The sequence below is a fragment of the Coloeus monedula genome (assembly GCF_965178545.1).
Source record: "Coloeus monedula genome assembly, chromosome: 8".
Taxonomy (NCBI): domain Eukaryota; kingdom Metazoa; phylum Chordata; class Aves; order Passeriformes; family Corvidae; genus Coloeus; species Coloeus monedula.
The window spans coordinates 18544064-18570190 of record NC_138788.1 but is presented as its reverse complement, the minus strand read 5'-3'; the positions used below and the strand labels follow the sequence as shown (position 1 = coordinate 18570190).

The following is a 26127-nucleotide window of genomic DNA, read 5'->3' as shown; positions in this document are numbered from 1 at the left end:
TGATCTACTGCCAACCCGCTACATCTGGACTTGGTTTCTGATGAAAGCATCCACAGAAACAAATAAAGTGATATATTCCAGTCCTAACTAATGAGCAAAGCTTAGAAATAGTCTGTCATGACAAATGGAAACTATTTTGCTACAAATAGCAAGAACTTGCATAGAGATGTGGTAAGAGAACTGCTGTAAGTGCTGAAGTCCTGGAACTCTTTTCTTAAAGATTATTACAAGGAGAAGGGCAATGCTGCATTTCAGTCATAACAAAATGATGTATTTCTATAACATATGTCATGTCAACAACTTCATAGCAACTCTAAGCTGAAAAGTCCCTCTTGCTGTGACTAAGCAAGAGCTGTCCTTCTCTGTCAGGGGAGAAATTTGAAGCACCAGCAGGATGCTTTGTCTCAAGTCCCAAAGGAAACCACAAGTGGCCCAATGAACTGAGTCTACAGGGCACTCAATTGTCAATAGACTCCTGGAATGACAAAGAGCATCCCTAATAACACAGCAAACCCTCTCCAGGCTCTGCTTCTCTAAACAAGCAAAGCGATTTGGGGTTTCATGTCTACAATAAAGATAATAGGAGTTAATTAGTATGCTTATACAGAGAAGTGTTGACTCCCTTCAACAGACACACTCCACAAGTGTGCCTAGAGGAGCACATAAACAACATAATGAAGAAATTAGATGACTCTGAAGAGAATCGCTCTCTACACAATAACTTCTCTATGACAATAGGATCTTGAAGCCAGTCCAGGAGTGAGCAGAAGTCACCTCTATATCATAGTTTTATTGGACTGTGTGAAACAAGTTATCTGCCCAGTGTCTCGTGAAGAGGAACTCATCATACACGCATGGAAGCACCTTCCATCCAAACAGGCCCTACTAGGAAACAGCTCAGGTCACACCAGTGAAGTAATTCAGCAGGCAACAGAGTGAAATCCACCACTGCTACTAGACAAGGACACAGTATTTTACTACAACTCCTTCTTCCCACCCCCCAATAAATTAATAAAAACAGAACACCAGCCCTCCTGATGGAATGATAAACTGGGTCTCCTGACATTCTATGTTAAGGAAAACACAGTATGGCTTGGATACCAGCAGGTACAGGTTTCAAAAAGCTGAAAAACAAGAATTCACCTCTGCAACTATTTAGCTCTGGGTCCATGATGTCTTTCACTGAACAGAATTAAGTAGTACTGTAACTTTAAGGATGTAAACAGCTGCAAATTACAGGCTTCTGAACAAGGACACCAGTTATGCAAGTCCCATTGGACCTTACTAAATAGATTTAAGTTTACCCCAGCTTGCTCTGGATACTTCTATTCTTTGAAAATCCTAATGATAAGTTTTTGCAACAATGTAATGTGTTCAGAGCAGAACTGCCCCTTCCTAATTAACAGCTTCACACGCGCTAAAAGGTGAAATCCCACTCAGCTCTAAGTAACCACTGAAGATGCACTCGACGCATTTGTAACACAAAAAATCTAATATTTTTAAATACTCAGAAATTTTAGATCTTGCAGAAAGCTGTAGTTTCATTATCTCTTCATGACCCAGTACTTTCTATTTCCAAACCTGACCAGCTACTCATTGCTTTCCCACAGTGGGAATCCTCAAAAAAACCCCCATGTTGCTGAAGTGTGGCTTGCGAATCAGCACGTACACATACAGGACCTTCATAAACCCTCATTCAAGATGCTATTGATTCTAAACATGGACATTTCACATGAACAAACAAGAGACAAATAGTAATGGCAGGATCCACTTCATCTAACTGGAATTACTAAAATGTCAGGCATCTAGACAGTTGCCTCTGTAGTCAATGGTGAGCGACAACGGCTTTGAGGGGACAAGTAATCCTGCCCTACAACGAACACATAAGCTGGAACAAATCACCACATGGCAGTGCTTTTCTTTTTCTACTTATTATGGAAAGAGCCTGGAAACCTAGGGTTTTTTAACAGGCGTGAGTTTCCCCTAGGAATCACAGCAATAAAATCTCTGCCACAGCCTCAGGTGGCAATAGCCAAGATCATGACATCTAGGTAGACGTGGATCACAGCACACAGGCAGCAGCCCCCATTTGCAGGGCTATTCTCATTCCCTGCTACATGGTGATGCTTAATACTTTACAAAATGAAAGGGAACAACTGGCAGTGACAAGCATGCAGATTTCTTCTCCCATCAAAACAGTGTATACATAGCTGGGTAGCATCAGCTTGTAATAGACTTAAATGTGTGCATTTTAAAGTTGTGGTTTGTGTTGGCAGTGAGATTGTTTGAAGCCAACCATATATGGGGGAAATACCACAGCTAAAGGGGTCAATTCCAGACTGGACATATGGTTGTACTTAAAATACAGACCAGGCTATGCTGGAAAGTTTAGGATCCTGTAGCATTAAGATAACTAACAAAATGGCAAACAGTACAGTTCCTTGGTGAAAGGGGAAAGTCTGGAACAGTAAAACAGCAGTTTCATAACAGAGTCACCCTTTCACCTTCCCAAAGTTTCCATGGGGGCTGTGCATTCAAATTAACTAAAATCCTGGCACCCCTCTCTGCTCTGACAGAGATGAGGTTAGGGCCCATCTCATAAAAGCTGTGTTAGGGTCCATATTCCTCAGAGGAAAAAATCTGCACCCTGGCTGCCACCATAGTCCGAAGGATTGTCATTGATCACTGGTGGTCTCTGGGTACAACATCTTTGGAGTATGGGGAGATCTGGACAGCTGTACAAATTGTAACAGTGTCGCCAATACAGTGTAATGCATTTAAACACAAGCTGCTTAACATATGCTGCACTGGACACCAGAGATGGTACAGAGTCCTCTCAGCTGGCTACACAGTTACCGGAGAAGTGCAGATTTACTCATTTCCAACCTGTTTTACTGCTCCTGTGCTAACAAACCCAAGGTAGCCTTAACTAATTGTAAAATCAGGTTGCATTCCAGGAACAGTCAATATCAGCTGTATTTAGTAAGCTGTTCTGGTGGATCCTGTTGACAGATTCTGATGTCAAGAGATAAAAAAATACAACACCAAGAGAAAGAAATATAGATTATGTCCATGAAAGATTTATGCACATTATTGATCATATAAATCCAGAGACAACATTACAGACTGGAAACGGAATGAGCTGTTTCCTGAAGTAAGATTTTAGACCATGATCTTTTTTGCACCATACTCATCTATTTAAAGAGATGGCAAAAACCCTGTGTCACAAGGCAACTCCACATTTGCACAGAATAACCATGTTGCATTCTTTAATTTAGCCTTTTCTAAGCAAGTCCACTGACAGCAAGGCAGTCATTCATGCAGGCAGAGATTTCTCTTTCAGCCAAGGGTTTTTAGGCATCTGTTAGTACATGTTTGTATGTTCCAATTAAACTGAATACTTACTGTTGTAGTCTCTGAATTTATATAACCTCTATTTCAGCTCATGTAACAATAATGCTTAAAATATACTTTTATGCTTATTCCTGTTAACAGTTTTAATATTAATTGAGCGATGTGATCCCAAGCTACAGTGCGGTATTAATTTGAGCTCTAGAATGTCAACAGGAGAAGAAAAGGCAGTTCATCGTGGTAACAAAATGCTTCATTATCAGTCTGCAAAATACACATGACATTTAGAAGACAGTGCTCCTCACATCCTTTTGAACTTTTGCAAGGATCTGTTACAAAATGCCATTAGCAACTGATAGATTCGTGTAGCATTGGGAGAGAAACAAATTGGCTCCCACCAACAGTCTTGTGACCTACAGCATGGTTAACATGGGACCCAACACCCTCCTGCAATGATACAGTCCTGCACAGCAGAAGTCCTCACCACATGGGAGGCTCTTAAATTCATGAAAAACACATAGTCTTACTAAACTAAATTACTTGGATTTAGGAATATTTCTCATAGAGATAAAATACAATAGAGAATTTTCACTGATGAGAAAGTTAGTTCAAGTTAATTATGCAAGTTTACACTCAGGCATCCCTGGACATCTTCAAACAGCTGGGCATACATTAAATTAGCTTAGCTGCATTTGTAGGTACATGATACTAGGCTTATTTTTATATTAGGAAAACACAGAAGCCAAGGTTGAAATTAAAAAGTTATTCTGTTTGTTTAGTCTTGCTTCCAGGGAAGTCAATCAAAAATTGTCAGTCACAGATTTGCATTTCCATGGGATCCCTTTATACCCCTGTGGTAGGGCAAAGAGCCTAGCCCTGCCAGGCAGTGCAATGGAGCCTTAGTGGAAATAAGAATTAGGCCTCCATCAGCTTGAATAGGAATGGATTTACATAACTGCCGTGTGCTTTTGAAAATTCTACCCAAAACAGCCAGATTATTTGACCAATATGACACAACAGGCGTGTGACAGTACAACTCAGTTTGCCTGGCACTAGTGAGCACTAGACCAAATCAGTCCCTCAATATGTTTCTATCTTGGAAGAGGGCTCAGTTACACAGAAATCTTTAAATTATTTTAAAGGACATTTTAAAAATAGAAATGGTATACAACATTTGATCCAATGCTGATCACCCGTTACCAAGCTGCTCAAAAGTAAGTGCTGTCCATGACAAGCTACTTTAAGGGGAGAACAAGATAGATATGCAAAGGGTTCCCACCATTAAAAGATGGTAATATCAACCAGGTCATTTCAATAATGTGTGTAAAAGATGGACAAAGGCAGAAAGGCTGAAGGAATCTTACAGAAAAAGGATTCCAAAAAGAATCCTAGCTAAGAAGACGGGCCTGAATGCAGGGAGCACTGAGGCTGTCTACCCTCGCTGGATACCAACCCACTGCACGCACTCTACATGGATACTTAATTCCTCTAGCTTCCAGCATGATTAAGACTGAGAAATGCCCTGCATGTGAATATATGTGTATGACTTGGGGCTGAAATGCTGTCTCAAAAAACCACCCAAGTTTGTTTAAAATTCTATCGGCTCAGTATGCTGTTCCCTCCATCCTCCCCTTACCCCCCCTCCCCGCCATCACTGGTTACACTTTAACCATGTATGGAAGAGTTGCCAGAGGTCTGAGCCATTAAAACCTACAGAGAATAGAAGAACTTGGCAAACATGAAATAAAAGCAATTTAAATGGCTCTGAGACAGCCTGCTTCCCCTTGCTACTGAAAACGTGATAGATGTGTTGCCATTTCTGTGTCGGAGATCACAATCTGAGGTTTCTGACATGTCTATAAACTTAACTACACACAGTGTGCCTTCAAAACTGTTTGAATACAAATTATCACATCAAAACCTGCAGATCTTTTGATCTTATTAAAAACAACAAAGCAAACAAAAAAACAACACAAACACAAAAAAATCCTATACCCCGACACTTAAAGTAGTAATCCTGTGTGTTATCTGCAGACAAGCTTCCTGCCAAGTATTCTTGTACATGCCAAAAACTATGGTTATTTTTGAACACTTTCTTATTTACAACCCTTTAGTGTGCATGAAACAGTGATGTTCTGCCATTTTTAAGAGTCGTTGATCACAAGAAAACCTCTAACACATCTCTTCTCACAGCACATGATTTATGGGGAGAACATTACAGCAGTCTTCCTTTTCCCTATAAGAAACAGACATTGAAGAAAGAAAAAAAAAAAAAAAATCCAACACAACACTGAGAAAAGGTGCAGGATACAGGAAACATTGTATAGAAGCTTACACAATGATAAGACACTACCCAGAAGCATGTGGAATTTACCATGGACAACATCCTGCTCCTGGTAATACTGTAAGATGCAAACAGAATTAATGGATATGTTTCCCCCCTTTCTCCATATTTTAGAAGACTACCAGATTTGCCTTTAGAAAAACAGATTTTCTGATGATGCTCCCTTTCAAACCTTTTAGGATGTTCTCATTTAGAAAGTTGCTAAGTAATCACAATTCAGTGTGATATCTTCTCCCTGAAGATAATTCAGGGGACTCAGATTCTCACAGAGCTCATTGAGGAGCTGGAATCCAGGAAATCTAAGGTTTATTCCCAGCCTTCTGCAATCACTGTGCTAGAGAGTCGCATCTCATTTTCTCAATTGAAAAACAGAACTAAACCACCAGTCTCCTTTTCAAACACTTAAAAACTTGATCAATACCCCATAAAAGCTTTACATTTCTATTACTGTGTTAAGTACTCAGCCCTTCCACCTGAAACCAACCAGATTTTGACATTTATTTTTCATACTCTCCCAGAATATTCCAGATGACATTTATACCAATTCCACCACAGCATCATTATTCAAGAGCAGAGACTTACTGCTCTATCAACCCAGAATAACTGATTTCAAATGCAATTAGTCCAGGTCTCAGTTCTACTGCTGTAAACCCAAGCTGTGGCCCTCATCATGGAATCTGATCCATGCCTCTACTTGCAGCCATACAGATCCCAAACAGAAAATGCGCTTTTGTCTGTCCAATCACAAAATAATTTAGGAAGTGCAACACAGAAAAATACAGGTCCTAAGTGATTCTCAGTGCCATTTGACTCCTGACAGCATCATTAATTATTTCTTTACTTCTAAGAACACCACCTTCTCTCCTACCCCAGCCATCCTGACTCCCTGACATGAATAATTTGGGAAGAAGGAGAATACTGTGTACATTGAAAGACAAATGCACCTATGCCTTTTTATTACTTCATGGATGACAGCTTTTCTATGCATACTATCCACAAAGTATATAATTACAGACAATTAGTATTCTATTTTTCATCAAATTCATTAATTTCAAAAAATCTTTAAAGTACCACTTCCATATGAAGTAGAAAATCATATATTTAAATAACACTATCTGTAACTGTTTTACTATTTTGCTCCGTCCATTAATCATTAATGAGGACACAAACTTGCTGTTTACCCATTTTTCTTCAATTTTTTAACCCCAGCATCAGATTCAGCAGAGCTGAGAATTATTTTCTCACATAGAACATATTAGGGCACTGAGTAAGGATGAAAACTCTGAAGAGGTGTCCGAGAGCAAGCTGCAAAACAGGTTAGCAAAGATTTGGGTGCCAAAACCTTCTCATAACCTGGCAAAATGATGAGATATAGACAAAAAACCCCAGACTTCAGAGTTTATTCTCCGTGAAAATTAAGTGGGTCCTACAAGTCTTGTTTGCTCAGAACATACAACTGTGGGAATTCAATAGCTAATCAAGTTAGGGGCTGGGTGGGATTTCTTATACAACAGGAAAAGCCTGAGTTATGTGCTCTTGGTCCTGGGGAACCTACCACATACAGAGTCAACAGATTGAAATGGAATCTAAAAATAATTTTAAAAGTTATATTAACACATGATCATGTGCTAAACATTACTGCACCTTGTGTAGTGAGGGACATCAATATATAAATCTATGCTTCCGTCCCTTCAGATATTACCAGAAATTACAACCAAAAATAAGAGACAAATCTCTCACTTCTGTGTATTGATTGAAGAGAAGAAAAACAGACATGCTCTGGGTGACAGATATGACTCTTTTCTAATAAAGATTTCAGCAGTTCTTTAATTCAGCATATGCCTTTTATATGGATAAATATAGATGAAACAGTTACCTGAAATAATGTTTTCGTATTTCAGTATTTTTATCACAGCATTACCTAAAGGTCCAGTCAAATCCTATCCCTAATGTGCTAGGTGTGTGTAAGACTAGACACTTCATCAGACTAGCTCACAGCCAGTAGAGACAAATGAAGCATCATTACATTCACAGGCAGGGAAATTTAATGCAGACAGATGACATAAAATGCTAGAGATCACACAGAGTTAGATATTAAATTGGGTCCTCTTAGCGAGCCCCAGTTCACTGCCAAAGCTTTTTCATCTGCCACAGGGGAGGCTGGACAAGGGTGCTGTGCCCAGTTATGCCTCCATGTAGTTATTTCTCTCAGTTGTTAGCCACGGACCATAGGTATGCAAAACACACATACGATGGCCATATAGAGAGGATATTGTACTTAAGAGGAGACCATTCAGTCATCTCAAAGGAGTCTCAAGGGAAATCTCTTCTGCTGAGCAGGCAGTAAGCTCTCTACAAGGTGCTTTAAAAGCTATTAGCCACACTCTGGGTTCTGGCTCTTCCTCTAAATGACTGCCTCTATTGAACTGTATGCCTTAGGAAGCTGTGGAATAACAAACTTTGTCATTTAAGTGTCAAGAAAATATTCAGGAAAAACTTAATAGAAAACTGAGTTAGGGTGTTTAGAGCTGTTCAGCCTCCTGAACTCAGGCCATTAGCAGCTACCTCAAGGCACTGATGGGAAAACTGGGAAAGTACATATGGATGCTGCAGAGTGGGACTCCTCTTCACTTGGGAGCAGCAGCAGGCTGCTTTATGTGCAACAATATATAATGTAGCTCCAACCTTTCAGAATGACCATAAATTGCTAAGCAATATGATGAGTACCTAAAGGAAACTTTAAAGTTGAAGTCAATCATGAGAAAGAGACAAGGATACTATCTTCAGCTATCACCCAAATCTACCTAAATCAAGGTGGTTTCTAAATGACCCTGGATTTACTATAACCTCTCTGCTTTATTTTATCTTGGTTTTCCCAACTAGAACAGAGGGGCTGTTCATAGCATGGAGCTATGCCAGAATGAAATCCAAATTTAATTTCTTAAACCAGAGGTTGTGGAAGAATTCCCATACCCCAGAGCAGTTGCTGGGCTCTCTCCACAACACAGGCTACTTGTGGCCATAGGAAAGCCCAATGCAGTCACACCACACGGGCTGTTTGCTGCCATGCCAATCTCAGATGAGGTGAATATTGCCAGGATTGATGCAGGTGATTACTGGAATAGAATAAAATTGGAAAATGACAGTGAAGAACCTGCCCTGATATCAACCACAATGCCTGTCCTCAGTCCGAGCACCTGCATGTTCACAGACTACCGAACTTTTGAAATGAAAGAAATTCTCCCATGTGTATGCCAGAATAACCAAGAAAGACCTAACCCTAGGTCTCATTCAAAATGTTTGAAATGTGCTACTAATTATTGAGTCAAATCATCAAGTTTGAGTCTGGCCCTAAATTGTTCCAGCTGCAGCTGAGAAACGTAGAATCAAACCCAAACTTTAAGTTTTAAAGGCTTAATGTCAGTCTCAACTTTCTGTTAAATTAAGACAATAATTTAAGCCACAGATTAATTTAATTATTAAGCAGGCTTGAAATTGAGACCACCTTACTTCCAGTTTTAGTAAAAAAAAAAAATCTCAACTTGAATTTGCAGTTTATGCATAGCATCTCTTTTACTTTTGTTTCAGGATATTCATTTGGGGGAATTTAATAGGCAAGAGATGCCTATCTGAGAATGGAATTGATCAGGAATGCAGTTACAACAGAAAGAATTTCAACAGACCATAAAAGAGAAAGAGAAGAAAAAAAGAAAAGCCTACTACAAGAATAGTCCAGCAAAATGCAACTGTAGTGAGTTTGGGCTGTTTCCCAGTACTCCAGGGGGAATTCTGCTATTTGCTGAGTTTAGTGAATGTAATCTAGTGCAGAAGGAAAAAGAAGTGCCACTGCTTTCACCATTTTCTCAGTTCTGCTTCGTATGAGAAATCATGTAAAAGACAGAAAAATTATTGTATTACTGTGAAAGTACACAGAAACTTGCAAAGCAGATGTTCTCAGCACACATAAGAATGACTGATTGGACACTGAATAAAACTACACAACCAGAATGAAAAAAAATAAGCCCACTCAGCAGGCAGAGATGAATCAAGAAATAGGGGACTAAAAAATAGTTTGGAAATAACATCGGTAGTGGTAAGTCAGTCTCATTTTGTTAAAACAGTAAAAGGAAATCAATACTTTCCACTACACTTCATGGACAACACTATTTGAGTTACTTTCCTCCAAGAATCTCAGTATGCAACTTTAAGGAAATTAAAAATAATTCAGAACATACACAAAGAGTTAACAGGAAATATAAAATGAAGTAATTGAAACAGAATCTACCTCCAAAACCAGCAGATACTCCACAAGTTATTTATAGCAGAAAATTTACAAAGATTGGAAAGGTCTTAAACCTTCTGAAGCTTTAAATACTTACTTCTTGCAGCCAAAATCACATCAGAGGAATATCCAGGAAATTTTTTAAAAGATTGCATTAAGGAGCTTAACTAGCTGAGAACATGATGTAGCCTTTCCTTTGGACTATCCAGCCACAGGCATTTACTCATTCAACAGAAGCACAGAGTATGATACTGTAGTGCAGCCTTTTACATAGGGATAATAAAGAAGGGGGAGGGAGGGGAAAGCCCTTCCCCAAAGATTTTAGTTCAGCCCACTCATTAAAATACAGAGTGGAAACAGCTGCTGCAGAAAGGAAGAGGATTTCCTGGCAATTTTTTATTAACTTTCTTAGGTGTAAACTCATTTCATTCTGGAGTCTCAGTAAGAAAAATAATTTTCTTTTGAATTTCACTCTTCCTCTGCATTGCTCTTTAAGAAAGTGGTTCTAGCTCCACTTAGTAATAAAAATAACAGTAGATAGTCAGCTCTCTGTTTTCAAAATCATTACATCTCACTAGGGGAAAACAGATCCCTAACAGAACTCCCTCTCCACCACGCAAGCTCTAGTACCAGGACACGTATGCTTTGTAACACTTAAGCCTTAACACAATGTAATATTCATCTCAAATTACTTCCCACCAAGAAGTCCCAACCAAACAACAAATATAAGCTTACTGATAGCAACATTTAGAATTGATAGCATGCTTCTTAGAGATTAGCACCTCAAAGTTAAATCTAGATAAAGAACAAAGGAAGGAGGTAAGAACAATGAAAGCTCTTCAACTGTTTAACCGGGAGACACTGAATAAACAAGGATTCTTCAGTCTGAGAAAGAGTTGGCAGAGGGGAGATGAGAAAGTGTTCCATTAAATCATGAAATGCACCAAAAATGCTAATCTGGGAATGGCAGCCCATTCCTTCGGGTAACAAGAACTAAGGGGCACTGAACCCAATCTTTACGCAGAAGTTTTAAAACAAACAAAAGGAAGTTATTTCTCACATCATGCATAGAAGGACTGCAGAGCTTGTTGCCCAGGATCTTGTGGAAGTCCACTCTGTGAGCAAACTCAAAAAATGAAATTCAAAAAAATGAAAGAACAGTCCTAATCCTAGACCTTTTGGCTTGGGAAGCTATCAACCGCAAGTTACTAGAAGGTGTGGATATCTCAGGTGTGGTAACAATTTGAATTTGCCCTCTGCATTAATCCTTCCCCTAAACCACTGACACTGACCACTGCCAGACCAGCAGTCTACATTAGAAGGATCTCTGAGCCACAACAGTGCCCATTCTCATATGCCCATTTATCTCGTTTTCACAACGCTCCTTAATGAGAAATTGTCTGTATTATTAGGTCCACTTCACAGACGGGGAATTAATTACGTACATCAAAGTCCAGAGTAGCACAACTCTTTGGAAATTTTGAATGGTAACCACAATTCAGAAGTTAGGTATTATCCTTAAAAGTCATCCTGAAGTGAGTTTCTACTTCTAAAGGGCAGCACCCTTTCAAACCTCTGCACTTGTGACTGTTGCCTGTTCACTCCAGTACACCTACTCCAGATTAACTTCTTTAATGGGCAAAGTTATTCACCAACAGGAGATTTTCCACAATGATTTGAGCAGCTATTACTCCTATTTCCTGCTCTCTCTTTGCCTATAGTTGCAAAAACTAATGCATGCTGGTAGTGAAATCTTACTGTAGCACACTGTTTTTAAATATATATGTGCTTTTCATATATTATCAAATAGCATTTTTTGGTGTAAGGCAAGCTGGCTTAGAGTAGCAACTAGCAAATAGATTATCAATCAAGGTTGTTGTTTTGTTGTTTGCTTTTTTTAAAATAAGAGACATACTTTAAAAATACTCTCAGAGTGGCCATTGTGTGGTAAAAGGGGTAACTGCTCACTGACCTTGCTGGTACAACAGCTTGTCTGAATTAATACTGAGAAACAAGATACTTTTATGCAAAATAAGTAGATTTGAGACCCTTTTCATATCAGGTCTGAGAAAAGCAGACAGAAACTCTGTTTCTCTTCACTGCTCCTAATTTTAAACAGGGGCTTCATAGCTTTTTGTCTGTCTCAGTGTGTTTAATGTTTCCTGGAGGCCTGCAAAGGCATGCAAAATATTTTAGTTCATGGCCTCTATATGGTTGTAATAGGAAATAGATGTCTCCCTTAAAGAGAGAGGTTAGTATAGAAACAGATTATCTGAATGACAGCAGAATCTTAAGTGTTTATTTCAAAGGGAAGGAAAGGACAGATAAATATTTACTGCTTTCTGTCCACATTGTAAAATGCTGCCCATTTTCAGTTACTTCTTGTCTAAGTAATCCAAGTTATTGTCTGATCCTGTTCTCTTGGTCAGGATTTGTCTTCATGTTAAAAAAAGTTCTGATGCCATCTTTGACAGATAAATCCTTTAAGCTACAGGAGAGTTGCACAAAGAGAAAACTGGTTTCTAAAACCTGGGCTGGGCAAGACCTTATGCTTGTACAGGATATTTGGTCACCAGAAAGGAATCACAGACTTTTTGGTCTACCTGAGAAACTGCATGTTTCCTGTGTAAGGCTTCACACTATGCTGAAATAGCCTTTTGGAAAAATTCTGAGTGTTTCAGTGCTAACAGGTCGAAAAATGGTTGAGACACAAATGTAAAGAAGGATTCACTTCTTACTCCTATCCCCTCTCTTACTTCACCCAACCTGAAGGGTAAGTGCCATCCCTTCCCCAGCAGAGTAAAGGAAGATAGAACAGATGTTCTCTTTCCTCCTGCACAGGCCCTAATCAATAATCTTCAGGTCCTGATCTTTGACCCATTTGTGGCAGCAAGCTTTGATTCTGAGTCTCCTATTCTTGACAGGTCCACCCTTTCTCCTTTTCACTCTCTTAGGTACCTACTGCTAGAGAACCAAGACAATTAAAAGTAGCTTTGGGACAATTATCCTTTCCTAGATGCAGTCTTACCTTCCCTATTTCAAAACTTGACTACAACTGATGAGATCTCTCTTCCTCACCCCTTCTTTCCCTCTTTTAATTAAAAGTTGCATGGTAAAACAAGAGGAATACAGAAGGACTTAGAGCAAATCTTATTATCTTCCTTTAGTTGCAACTACACCTCATATAAGAAGACATTAAGGAAATGGCTGATGGAGTAAGTGCAGTAGGTGCAACTCAGTGGAATGCTGGCTATCGAAACAACAGCCAAGTGGCAAGCATATCTTTTGTTCAGTAGATGAATGAGAGATCAATACCAATGGGACATATTCTGGGATGTTTCTGTATGCAAAGGCATTCCTCTTCATAAAGCAACTTTATGAAAATCCCCTGAAATAAGCAGACTTCTGACAATTCAATAGCTGGATAGGAAGTCCCTAAGGTGTTACAGAGGAAAATGGTCATTCAATAAATGCTGTTTTCCTCAGAACAAGTATCTTAGCACAAAGCCTTCACACACAAGTGTTTTTACAGATCAGGAAAGTTGCCATCATGTTTGAAGGTGCAAATGGATAACCTTCAGCAGGCTCAGTTGATGAGTTACACCTGTGTTATGAGCTGAAACAGCATAACAAATTATTGCAGCAACTGCAATCCAACAAGATTTTCTGTGCAGCTCCTCAGAGTTTTCATCGTCTCATTTAAAAAATACATATTTTTTTAAAAGTAATAAATCAGGTTTGGGATACCAGTGAATTTCTCCCAGTTCTGTTATCTCCTTATGCTCTTTTCCATTGGGTGGAGCAAAGAGATGAAAAGGAAAGGAGAGCAAATCTATTTAGATCAAGGAAGAAGAAAAAGAAGAAAGGAGAACAATTTTTCAAGGAAAGGAAGGGATTTCGAAGCTGAAAAGTAAAAACTTTCTGTCTCACTCTGGAAACACAATGCAGTTATTCCTGACATTAAAACTGAAGATCTTCTTTTGCCACATTTTGTTATACAATTTACATCACCAGTTGTTTCCTTCTGGAAACATTCACAATTATTTCAAATTCAATACTGAGAGGGATAAGGGAGTTGTACTATAAATGGACTGGATGGCCAAATGCATCAAAACAACAATCTCTGGCTTTTGATTCTGGAATGGCATGCAATGTATTACTAGTGATGCTATTATCTCTGGAAAATTCACAGTGATTTTATTAATACCTGTAATTATTAATTTAAGATACATAAGATTATTAACTTTGGATTTAGACCAATGTTTCTATGACATAACCAAGGGGTTCATGGGATCATTCCCAAATTCTGCCATACTTGACTTTTTCAAGCCATTTCTATAGTCTGCCTTGAAAAACAGCTTTGCGTTTCAAGAGAGACAAAGATCACTGAAAAGCTGTCAGTGAACATCTATCAGGACTGGTCTCTTATCACAAACCCCTAAAAAACAGTAAAGGGCTACTGCTCTTCAGCTAGCATCTGCAGGCAAATCAATGGGCCTCAGAAATCAGACACAACCCTAGATTCTAAGTACAATACTTTTGGATAAGGTCTCAATTCCCATTTTCAGCCTAACATGTACTAATATGCTCCTCAGCAGTGCTATCTTTTTAAAAAATAAACACTTTCTCAACACAGAGCAGCAAGTTGTCCATGCCCAGCATTTTTCATGACCATGGAAGATAAGGTTCATTTTGACTGAGGTCACAAACTGCAAGGCTTAATCTGAAGTTACATGGGGTATTTTAATACCTACCCTGAGCAAAGGAAGTTCACATTTCTCAGGATCCATTAAAAAAAAAAATGCACATGCTGTATGGAACCAAAGTGAAATTGATCTAACTTGGAAAACTGGTCGTCTGAGGAAATGTGATCAAGCATCTTAGATGCTGAACAGAACCTCAACAGTCTCAACCTTTTCACTGGATTGTGAAGCCACTCCCTTTCGGCTCCCTTCCCCACCCACCCTGAAAGCACTCTGCTTTGGGAGTGGCTTTTCTCACCAGGGAAGCGAAACTTTCTTTTAATGTGGTTCATGGAAAGTTTAGCTGGTTTTCTTTCTCCAGGCGAGTTAGGCTGGAAAAAGACATTAGTCCCAACCAAAATCCAGTATAATAACTCTGCCTGTCTGTGGACAGTTCTTTTCAACTTGCAAGGAAGCGATCCCACAACTGAAATTTCTTGTGTCTCATTATGGGAATGGTGGTGTAGCAAAACCACAGAAAGAACTGTACTGGAATTGTAGTTATTGTACAAGCACTTTGAGATGCTTTCATCCAAAAAAAGGAATTAGATCAATTCTAGGAGTCCTCTAAGTATAGGAAGAACTACCAATAAATTCAAGGGTAATAGAGGCGATGGGCTGCATGGGATGAATTTTATTTTAACTTGTCTTTAAGGATACACCATGGGATACAGAAACTGAGCTGGGGAGTATAAACAGAACAACCCCAAGGCATAATAAATGGATTTATTTCTGATCCAAAGTCTGCTATCAGTAACATGTATCAAGTTACTGCTTTCAATGAGCTTTAGATCAGTCTCCCATGAGCACCATGTAAAGGATATGAAGTCAGACACCTACAGAAACAAGGACAGTGTAATTTCAGCAATGTGTGTGGGGGGAAAATTTGCCTTCCAGAAAAAAAGGACCTGGGAGATGCTGCATATTATCAGATCACGGATTTACATAATGCAAAAGCTTTTATCAGTACCAAAAGCCTCAGGGTCACATACAAGAAACCAATCAGCAATTTTGGGAAAGCTGCAGCTGGGTATTCCTCCTGTTTGACAAGGGCACATAGCAGCTTGCCCTTGTCTGTGAGACACCATTTTTTTCTTTGCTGGGTAGGTTTTTACCTGGATTGTTCTCAGTTCACCTGATCATGTCACATCAACACTGGATGTAACACAAAGTAAGGGTGAAGTTGGGATAGGGCCATATTCTTTCAGTAGCAGCCAGGACTTGGATCACTTTATACCAGTCCTGAAACCACAAATCCACAGAAGAACTTAAAAGATCTTTTACAATTCAGTGCAACAAAGTAAAAGTGAAGAGAACAACTCAGATTCAAGAAACCAGGTGTTTAGGAACAAGTAAGCTTGTACTTCCAGAGCAATGCACTTGGCCCTTCTAAAGACAGAGAAACAAACACCTGAAGTGACTCCCAGGGAAGAGAGGAAGGTCTAACTTAACACCATTCCTTTTTGGCTGGCTTAATGTTCTCCAGGTAGATAATTTTCCTCCTGATTACAGGGTGATAGCTCCCCCTCCATGAAGGACACACCATTTCTGATAAAAAGTCCGGCATGTTTACCACCTGCCCTGCTTTCAGCACAAATCCAAAGCACCCTGTTCCTTTCCCCGAGATGGCTCTATCTTAAAGGCAGTGCACTACCCACAGACAGTCCAAATTTTCACTTTCATTCTAGACTAGAGAGGTCTCTTGGTCACAAAGTTGCAGTCTGGGTCCCCCTCTGCCTATTTCTTTGATTTGGGTGAAGCCTTATCCCAGCTCTGCCTCCTTTTCTCTCCTGTTTATCACGGCTGCCCTGGTGGCCCCTGCATGCTGCACAGCTGTTCCTCCTTCCCTCCTGCCTAAGCTAATTCTAAGATGCCTTCTTGGACCAGATGTTTTCCACGTGTTTCACTCTCTATTTTCTTCCCCACCCCCACCCCTTCCAAGGCAAGTACATATCTCTCTCCTTGACCTTTCAGAATCAATCCTAAAGTATTCCTTAATCAACTTGCCCAGCTTGGTTCTGGGGCAGGCAAAAAACAAGTCTCTGCTTTTTCCTCTATAATAATATACATGGGCAGGAGACAAAAATAAGCTTTAACCTTGGCACAGCCTTTAGTTTCCATTTCACCTTTAGATGATCAGCTTTGGCTTTGGTATTTTTTTGGCTTTCTTTCTGGATTAAATTTTATTTCTTGGAAATACTTTGTTAGGCAGGATTAATACCCATATCACTTGCCACTTTCCCTTCTAATCATCCTTCTGTTTTCTAGCTGCCACTGAAGTCTTATTTACAGGTACAAATCTTAAGTTTATAGGTACTTCACAGGTCCCATCCCCCTTCTCTGTGACATTTCCCACTCTCCATCTGTCTTTCCTTGGCACCAGTGCCTGCAGTGGCAGTAGACTTTAATACAAACTACCATAACTCTGCTTCATCTCTCAAAAACTGGTTTTGTATCAGGCCAATTCAATCCAGTTTCACAAGCTTATGTCACCTTATGTTAACTGTAAATCAGACCTAAACCAATAAACTCCAGCTGGACCAGTACTGTAACACCCATTTTAAGGTACTCCAACTTCCAGTCACTCATATGTAGAGATGGTTTTGCGGGAGAGGGATGGGTGCAGCGTTTCCATCCCCTCCTGTGCAATGTTATGTTTCTCTGAGCAGGCCTGCTCGCTTTAGGCCAAGTCCTGAACACAGTCATCAGTGTACCAAAGGAGCAGTGACCTCATACCATAGGCTGGAGGGCCAGCCCTGCCACAAGGAGTGGGTGAGCATCTGAGCACACAGTGCCAAAGCTGCCAAGATCAGCAGAAGAACCTGAGCACCTACAAACCTGAAACTAGAAGCTAAAGGCATGCAGATTTTGTCTAAACCACAGACAGTGCACAAAATACTTATCAACAGGGATTTCATTCTTTAAAGTCCTGACTCTGGTCTCAGCCCTGAGCAGGGAGTAGCCAGTGGCTGTGCTGTTTCTCTGTGTCCTGCAGCCAAGACACTTGTCCCTCACAGATGGCCTTGAGCTGGTGAGTGGCGACAGGGCGGACAGCATGACCAGCCCCCTCGCTTCACTGATAACCACATCAGAGAACAAAAGCTGGTGGCAGGACACCCCCTTTCTGGCAGCATTACTCCTGAATTTGCTGTCTTTGTGCAAGTAGACCTCCAGCATGTGATTGCCCACATTCCACAAGGGCTCTGATAAAAGCTGTTGCATTCAGCCAAATGATATCTGTATATTAAAAATTACTGTGGGGGTGACAGAGAGCAAAAAGAAGTGTAATAGTCCGAGAATATTAAGTGTAGCACTGGGTGAAGAAAAATTTTGCTTTCCAAATGCCACATGCAGATTTATTGCAGGAACAAAATGGGTGCGTAGGCACTGAAAAGCCCTAGGCAAAGTCCTGCATTTCATTTTCTGCCTTACCCAGAGTCTCTCTCCAGGACTTGAGCTGTGTCACTTCACTTTCTGGTATTTCATAAACAGGCAAAAGTTTACATTATTGCTACATATAATTAAGGATGTACTCAGAGTCTTTCACTATGCCCAGATCTGATGAAACTTCAAGGCACCACCAACCAAAACTGGCAGAAACCTGCCTTATTTTGTAGCACTGACATGAATTTTTTTAATGAACTACTAAGAACTTGCACTCATTCGTTTCAATAGGCGAAAAGCTTCCCAGCAAGATGGGCAAAATTGTATGCATTTTAATGATGAACCTCGCTGTGTCAAAATCGCTGTGGAGTCCTGCTGCTCCCAATACTGCCAAGAGAAAGCAAGGAGGAAAGTAGCAAGTGATGGCAATTCTTTCTCAACACCATCTATCTCACTGCTACAGTGAGTGTACACTGCTATAGAAAGTGTACACTTTCACTTGGACAGTTTTGGGTTTACAGAACAGAGACGACATCAGGGGGTTTGGGGTTTTTTTTGTTGCTTGCTGGGTTTTTGTGGTTTCTTGGGTTTTTTTGCGGTTTCTTGGGGTTTTTTTGCTTTTGATTTTGTTTTTTGGGGGGCTATCTAGTGCCCTAGACAGCTCTGCTCAGTGGCAGCTTATGTTATAACATCAGTATTTCTCTCTTCCTATACAGTTCACTAGACTTTGAGATTTATTGAGATTCCATTTGGCTGGAAGCTCATTATGCACTGTTTCCTGTAGCTCCTATACAGGACACATTGCAAGCAACAGATAGAAATATCTGTACCACTCTTTGTTTTTCAATTCCTTGATATTGCTGTTTAAAAAAAAAAAAAAAGCTGCAAAAAGTTTCAAGAATTCTGTATTAATCTAGGGAAAAGAAATTCAGTTCTGGAAGCACCAAAACAATAAAAGAAGCATCCCAGGTGGAGGGAAGGAAAAAAGTGTAGAGCTACAAAGACGAAAATGTAATAAGGAACACTTGCATTTTGATCAGGAAAGACCAAAGAAACTATATGTACTGCTTTTAAAGACACAGACTTTATCATATTCTGTCCCATCCTCAGTATCTGCAAGACACTTTCTATCAGCTCTGCATACTGAATACATCACTTGAATGTTAAACAGTGGCAAGAGAAAATTCTCCTATCCATTCCTGTCCATTTCATATTCAAGCTTATCTCATAGTTAACAACTTCTTTCTCATTCTTTACTACCTCCTAAACTTGTTACCTTGCTTCATTTCCCATTTTCACTCTTTTTACACCTTGCGATTTGTTAGTTCTAGACCTGCAAATCCCCTTCTCCAGTCACCACCTTCTCAGAAATCACTTTTCCTTGAAACATTTCTCACCCTTCCTCCTGTAAGCAGCTGTGCCCTATGTTATTATCTAGGCAGGACTGGGACTGGTGTCTCTACAGTGCAAAGAACAGGTCTTATTTATGTTTGTGAATCCTTGTCTAACTTTATGCTGCTGTATAAATGTTTAATAGGTACTAATGCATTTGCTGGAACAAGCTGTGTGCTAATATTCAGTGGACTGTTTGGATACAATCCTTGCTGACTGTCAGAAGCTTCTGGAATAAAAAAAAAAATGCAGGTTTTTGGTGACACTGCAGTTTCAAAGCTAAAGGATCCAACAGCTGAAGTAGTCTAACAAACCATTGTAGCACCGGAAATGGCCTTATCTGCTCTTTCCATGTTTGAAACAGGATAGAGTTTGAAAGCTTAGCACTATGGATGTGAGGTTGCTTTCAGCTACAGCCACTGTAGCTTATCTCCTCTATGTTATCTATCTCCAGACCCTCAAGGTCACAACATTTTAAACAAATAATTCCTATCTTCGCTTTCTCCTTAATAGTGGCTGAAGACTATAGAATGGTCTTGTCCTCTTTTCACAAAGGTCTTGGCATGAATTTCCTGTGGGCTTGACTGTATCACGTCCTGTGTTGAATTAATTGTGAAATAAAAAACCCAGTGGCAGACCAGATGCATAGTTTTTATTTCAGGGACCAAAGAGGCACTGAGTGATTCATCAGCACAAGCACACCACACAAGCAGCAATTGCTCAAGCAAACAGGGAAGGTATGATGTCTTGGCCTTGGGGCCAATGAATGGTGATGCTAATGGAGAAAATCCAACAAGGACGGCAGGAGTGTCAGACCTACATGCCATCGAGTCTCACGCTAATACTCATGGAGACAAACAAACCACATCACAAATTTCCACAATTTGTGTAAAAACTTTGGGGTTTGTTGTTTCTGTATCAGGTTGTTCCTAATGGTGAGACTGATGATGACAGGTCTTATCCCATAATCTTAACGTGTGCCCTGTTGCCATGAGATCAAAGGATATAAAGAGTCACTGTTGTGGTGTGTTTGTAGGGGCTCTGAAATGAGGAGTTCTGGATAGTGCCCATCCAGCCATCCACTTCCAACACTACATCCTAGGATCAGGTTCTCTTTCCTGTTAATTTTAATACAGTTTCAGTAACAGTTCTCTTGATGTCTTAGCCTTGAAAGAGATTTGACCAAGCGATGAATTGAGAAGGTTTTTCCAACTGGCAGTGTGCATTAGGAAAGAAAAAGAGCTAAATCTGGTGGAAGCAAGTCCAAGCAAAAGACAACCCTACTAGGAAAAAATCTCATAACAGTGAAATCTGTTGGACTTTACACAGCTTGTTCCGTGGTATAAAACATATGCCACCACTTCAGTCTTTAAAAGGCGAGTGGACCTATCAGTACAAAAGTACATTGCAGGGCCACAGCTACATCAGCACGGCAGTAGAACCGACGAGCTAATAACTATCTTTTCTCTCATGTTCAGGATTATGCACTGTAGGAACCCAGAGTGCTGAGAATATTTCTCTGCCTGTTTTTAAGGGTTCTTACCCCCCTGAACAACACTGTTTTAACCTCCAACCTTGGAAAAAATTACCAACGATCAGACAGGAACTAGACAATACAGTGGTGTGACTTAGGTGATGGACTACTATGTAAGATTGTCACAGGGAGAAAAATTTAGAGGTTTTGGGCTTCTCTTTGTAGTAAATAGATCAGAGTAAAAAATATCAAAATAGAGGATTGTTGTTGTTCTCTAAACCTTCTTCTCCTTCTTGTACTACTCCATGTTCTGCAATAAAAGTAATTTGGAATGACTGGATAGAGAATTTCGCAGTTCCTGCCTGTGTTACTGAATAATTGGTAGGAAAGTGAAAATAATATACATTTTTAGTAACTATTGGTTAAATTATCTTTAAAAGGCCATGTAAATCTTGATAATTAGACTTCTCTCCTGCTTTCTGTGCTCTATGCTGTACCTGGGTCATGCTAGTGGCTCTGTTCCTCTGATAAGACTTAATAAACAACTATCCAGCAGCATTGAAACTCAAGGAAAAGTCTCGGTTTCTCTTTGAAACACCTTGCAAGGACTTTTAGAAAATTCTCTCCCATCAGGAGGGATTTGATTTATGGCATGGTTCAGTGTGAATGCATGACAAGATTTCAGTACTAGTCAACATCTATTTGCCTGCAACCAACACAATTTTCAGAGTTCAGATTTGGTGTAAATTACGATCTGCTTGGGAGGAAAAGTGTGCATGATTCATCAAGTGATGATTATTACAGATCTGAAGGAAGGGGCAGGGAGGAGCAAGTCTGCTTGGTGCAAATGAGTCAGGGACAGAGACTTTTTCTGAAAGATCAGAACAGAAACACTTTAGAAAATCTGGCCCTATATGACTGAAAGCTGAACTTTTACAGAAATTCCCACTCAGTCACAAATGTTCAGCACTTGCACCAAAACCTGTCCCCAGCTCTCTACCTGCTGTAACTGGTGTCAGGAACATTTCTCCTGAAGATGCAATAATCTTCATGAACTTTCCAGCTCATCAAATATCAGAGCTCATATGTGAGAGGATTTTCACAGGAGAACGTAAATCTTTTGGTGAAGCCCTCATTGTTTGAGGAATATTATTTTCAAGTTAAATTAACTGTTACATCATGAGCTGGACAAGTACAGGTGTACAATGCCTTCATGCTTAATGCAAACCAATTTCAAACAAAGAGCAGAAGATGGAGATCTGTCTGTTATTTTATATTGCCTCTAAAGAACACAGTTTCAAGTACCCAAATAAATAACCAAAAGAATAGTAAACTGAGCAATTAATCTTACATGATGAATTCAGAGCTCACAGCTTGTAGGAACTCTGAACCAGTTGCTGGAAGTGTGCCCTCCACCCATGAATTAGTTTTGTCAAGGAATCCAGACCTAATTCACAGCAATGTATTTCTGTAGAAACCATAAAACTGCTTTCATGGATGTTTTATTTTGTCTCTGGTTCCTTTAAACTATAACCAGTCTGGACTCAGATATGATTTGACTAATTTGCATTCATTCTGGTATGAACAGATTTATGATGCATTTGTGTATTCACAGAAGCGTCATAACTTCAAAAGCTTTGTTTCAAGGATCAACTGGTAAGCCTTGGGGACTAAAAAGCCCTTTAAAACTGGGGTCAAGCTAGGCATTTAGATTAAAAAATAATAAATAAATCCATTTGGAGACAAAGGCCTATTGTATACCAGTCTTCCAGGAAAACCCATGGGTGGCTGAGAATTACTTGGGAAAACTTTGCAGAAATTAATTCCGACTCATTCTCAGTTCTTTCTTCCACACTGAAAAGAGGGGTCTATGGAGGCAGAAAAGCATTTGTGAGTTCACACAGGGTCAGGGAATATCTGGCTTTGCAAATGCAGAGCTAGAAAATGTTTATGTTTCCTGCAACACTGAAAGAGAAAACCAGCTCCTTCCCTGGCTATGGCACATTGAGAACCCAGGCCACCACCAGCTCCAGCTACAAGAGGGTGGTGTGTGCTTAGAAGGAACAGAGAGGAGTAGAAATTGCAGTCAAAGCTTGTGTGGTACAGTAGTTCAAAGGAACCACTTCCCACCCTCTGTTCAAAAGGAAGAAAAAAACCCAAAAAACCCCACTAAACCCAAAAAAGAGTCCCACTGTTCCTCATCATACTTTGCTTTCTGTTACTAGGCAGGCACTGTCAAGCTGACATTAGAATTTTATTCAGGAATTTTGCATGCATATATATATATATATATATATATAAAATTAATCATTAGGCTACATGGTTCCTTACATTCGTTTAAAAAAAAAGAAATATCATGCTGTATTATGGGCTTTTACAGTAACATTTATAGAAAAACACTATTCTTTACTCTTAACTCTGCAATCATATGTTAATAATTATCACCACAAAGCTATTTCAATTCTTCCAAGTTATACAACCAACTAGACAGCAAAGACAGCTTTGAACCTTTGAATATCATGTTCTTATTTACCATGTTTATCCTATTTTTAGGTCAAAACGTTACACATCTGCTGAAACCACTTTCTCTGCGTCAGGCAGTTCTCCTGGTAAAACTCCTTCAGGTACCAAGCTACTGAAGAGGAACAGTATAGTCTTGATTCAGTGCCCAGCTTGAAATCCAGACATTCTTACAGAGAGAGAGGAAGACTCCCAGACTTGGCAAGGGAAGGAGACAGTGCCTCCCTTATGCCACGTTTTTTGCTCAGGAGTTAGAGTATAATACGGGGAATCACTAATTAACAGACACTTTGAAACCAGTGTACACCTGCTACTAAATAGCTCTGTTCTTGTTCTTCAGCATCTGAAACATGTATTAGCTATTATCAGGCAGCCTAAACTTCAACACCACTTGGAACAGTGTACAAGAGGGATGGTCACTGTTGTAGGTATTAACCTGAATTCTCAAGCTTAGTTCTGATTCAGTGCAACTCTCTAGAGAAGACTTTCGTATTGTGTTTGAAATACTGCATTCAAAAATCAAGGAAGTAGTAATCTCCTGCCAATAGATTTGAATGTCCCTTTTCTGGAAATTTCCATAGTGCAACTTAGATGAACACAGAGGAGAATAACAGTGTGTAACACACATTAATATACCTTTGGCAGAGCTCGGAGAAAGAGAAGCTGCAGCTCTACAGGTATGTTCTGGACTCCTCCTGGAAAAGAAAGAAAAACCAGTAAGTGTTACAGAATACAATAATCTAATGCAGCTGTTGGGAAAAAAAAAAAGAACAATAAAATGCTCTCTCAGTTTAAAATAAAAGAAACCACCACCCTAGGGTAACCAAGAAAATGTGGTAATTATTTCTAGCCCATCCAGTTCAACTAGCCTTGTTATCTCTTAAAGCTAAGAGTCACCATTTGTCTATGAATCAGCTTTAATAAGAAAAGAGCCTCCATGTCTATATGAAATCCAAGGCAACACCATGTGTGTTTATCATTCTGTGAAGAGAAGCAGTGCCAAATTTCTGCAACACCTACTTTAGCTGCTGAAATCCAGAGGACTGACTGTGCTGCTGTTAGCATTTGGAGACAGGAATATGTTTTGATCTAATACATCCAACACAGACTCACTTGGTCTCAAGAAAATACTAGATTCCGTAACAGGTTAAAATAGAGACAAACATGAAAACACTCTGCATGCAACTTATGCAGAGTAACTTCTACTCATCATAATTGAATTTTTTTCAAGAGTGTGCTAAACTTTCTAAAAATACCACAGAAGTTTGCAAATAGCTACATTCTCCCAGCTTGCCACATAAATGACAGCTTGATTGATGTATATGAATGTTCTAACATTACTTTTACTATGCTGTGTTTAATTCAAAGTTATGTGAGAGGCAGGACTAGTACAAAAGTTCTCATACACAAAGAAATCCGCTTCAGAACTTGGCCATTACTATTTAGTCAGGTGCGTTCTTCCTCGCCAAAACACAGCCTGTAGATACCTAAATGTAGGGATACAGTGGGTGTGCCACTGGTCCAGTGGAAGGTGTCCCTGCCCATGGTGTGGGGTTCAGAACTAGGTGAACTTCAAGGTCCCTTCCAACCAAACCATTCTAAGATTCTAAGATTTTCTAACCTACTGATCCTTTTTTCAATCACAAGACTTATGCATGTGGTTGATATATTCTTATTGGTACTCCAGCCAGTGAAGAATTTTTCCCTCCCTGTCACAATGTTGCTATGGGGAGTAAAATGCTCTTCAACTTTCCTATCTCTTCCTCCCTCTCAGAAAGCAACGTGCCTCACTGCACCCAGAAGTAAGGACTGGGGCTAGGAACACCTCATCACTCTGTCCTCAGTTTCTGATCCTTGCTCTGATCCTTACTCTGGATCAGACCTATCCAATGCCTATCTTATGCTCTAATGCTAGTGCTGTTATGGAAAACACAGTTTTCCCCTTACCCTGTATTTATGAGGGGCAAATGCTGACTACAGGTCACCTATAATGTGACAGGTTGTTTACCTGCACAAAAGCTTTTAAACTCAAGTCATGCCCTACCTTCAGCCACACAAATAAATGGCTCTGGAAATAGAAACAAAGCAAGACAAAAAAAATTCAAGCCTCTTCAAAAAATAAAGTCCTGGATGGTTTTTGCTAGAATGTAGAGTCAAAGGCCAAGAAGAGTAAGTAAGACACATATACCAATTCCAGCAGGAATTGCTCAAGGAAAGTCATGGATTTTCCATGCACCACAAAACAGCCAAAAGCCTAAGTATACTGGAGCAAACATTATTATGAATAGCAGCAATAGTAGGTGTTGCCATAGATAAGTAACTCTGACATGAACCATTCTTATCTAATGTTAATTCAGAGCGGCAAAGGACTGTTCTTTCCATTGGTTTGCAATGGAGGAGAAATTCTTTGAAAGTCCAATTAAATTCAATCAGTAACACATGCTTCCTGAAGATCAGACACACATTGCAGCTACATTCCAAACAGCCAGAAAGGCAGCAACAGCAAAATGAAATTCTGCTTTTAAACTGATTTACAGCTTGAAGAAACAGTATCCAGGATGCCACCCGCTCCCTGAAAAAGGATCTGGTGAGGGCAAAATATGCAGATATTTCCTTTCTGGCAACTGCAATAGTCTTT

The 26127-nt window shown here is 39.7% G+C and overlaps 1 protein-coding gene across 3 annotated transcripts in view; it reads right to left on the bottom strand.

Moving 5' to 3' along the window:
* The window catches only part of SORBS1 (sorbin and SH3 domain containing 1), a 164435-nt gene that overhangs the window by 99987 nt on the left and 38321 nt on the right, over nt 1-26127 (bottom strand). For all 3 annotated transcript variants that reach the window (XM_082285972.1, XM_082285977.1, XM_082285980.1), the window contains exon 2: nt 24126-24184. The gene's annotated coding sequence lies outside the window, so the exon portion shown is untranslated. The remainder of the gene's footprint in view (nt 1-24125; nt 24185-26127) is intronic.